The sequence below is a fragment of the Lipotes vexillifer genome, unplaced genomic scaffold (genome assembly GCF_000442215.2).
Source record: "Lipotes vexillifer unplaced genomic scaffold, Lipotes_vexillifer_v1.1 scaffold175, whole genome shotgun sequence".
Lineage (NCBI taxonomy): Eukaryota > Metazoa > Chordata > Mammalia > Artiodactyla > Lipotidae > Lipotes > Lipotes vexillifer.
The window spans coordinates 365,094-366,573 of NW_006771329.1; positions in this window are offsets into that span (position 1 = coordinate 365,094).

Consider the following 1,480-nt stretch of genomic DNA (forward strand, 5'->3'; position numbering starts at 1 on the left):
GTCCAGTGATTAAGACCCCTCACTCCCAATGCAGGGGCTCCAAGTTCGATCCCTGGTCAGGGAACTAGATCCTGCATGCTGCAGCGAAGATCCTGTGTGCCGCAACTAAGACCCGGTGCAGCCAAATAAAAAAAAAAAAAAAAAAAAAAAAGAACTACAGAGGGCTCCATTATAACATGTTGTCCCTGATAGACAGCAATTTGGAAGCATTACACAAAGTAAACAGCATTGCTTAACTTTTATGTATACCTGACCCTAAAATATCATGTTGTATTAAAAAGTGTTTGTCATGTGGTTGAGAATGAATATACCACTAGAAACACTTTAATAGTTCCTTACTGGAATTAGCTTTATTATAAATAAATTTTTTAAGTCCAAAATAGAATTTTAAAATCATTTGTAGAAAATAACTCATGTTTCTTTTTCTTTTTTCTTTCTTTGGAATATATACTAGCATCATAAAAATAAAATAAATTATAAAAAACAAATAAAAAAGAATTAGGACATTTCTCAGATGAAACTAAGTGAATAAATCAGCATACTTCTATTTGTTTGATGTAGCAGACAATTACATTATTACATTTTATAGGAAACACCTAGTTAACAAATCATGCACATTGTTCCCTTATTTCTATTCAGTGGATCACATGGTTAGACTATAGTCTTTGATAAGTATTTCCGTTTGCAGACTCAGAAATCAGAATTGTACTTCTATTCATTTCTCTCCCCTCCCTAATGCTATTTAGATTAATAAGATAAACACCATTCTAAGTCATTTGTATTTGGCCAAGGTAAAGTACGTGGAATGAAATTTTATTCTTTCCATCCAATACAATTCTCTCTGCAAAGAAAAAATAATAGTAAAATATTGGAAAATAGGATTGACATCTTAAGATGCTAATTGATTTATATTGTTTTATGTTCATTTTATTCTAATATACTAGAAAAACAAATGTTTGTAATGTTGTCTCATATCCTAACCCCTATCTTATTTTGCAATTTATGTGAATATCATTTGCAGACGAATCTTATTTTTAAACTTGAAGCCCTACAGGCTTTTCTGTCTGAGTAGGCTAGATAATATTTTTATTTATTTATATATTTCATTTATTTAGGGTGTTTCTTCAACCTTAGTCTTAGTCTTGTAACTAACGCAGATTGCTTTCTATGGAGTAGATTCGTTCATGTCACCTACAACTTCCAATTATCCTGGTTAGCTGCCAGCCAGAAAAGAATAAATGAAAGGTATGGAAATGTTAATTACTCATGTATTCCATTATTGCGGTATAAGTGAAATGGACTGATCAAAAAAATTGAGTCTAGTGTAAAGAAGTTTAAAATTGGACAGAACTGAGTTTCATTACTGGCTCTACCACCACCTGTGTTCTTCCCTTTCTTCCTTCTTAATTTCAGTTCAAAATATATAAAGTAAGAATAGATAGTTCTGGATTTTTTTTTTTTTTTTTTTTTGTGGGTTGGG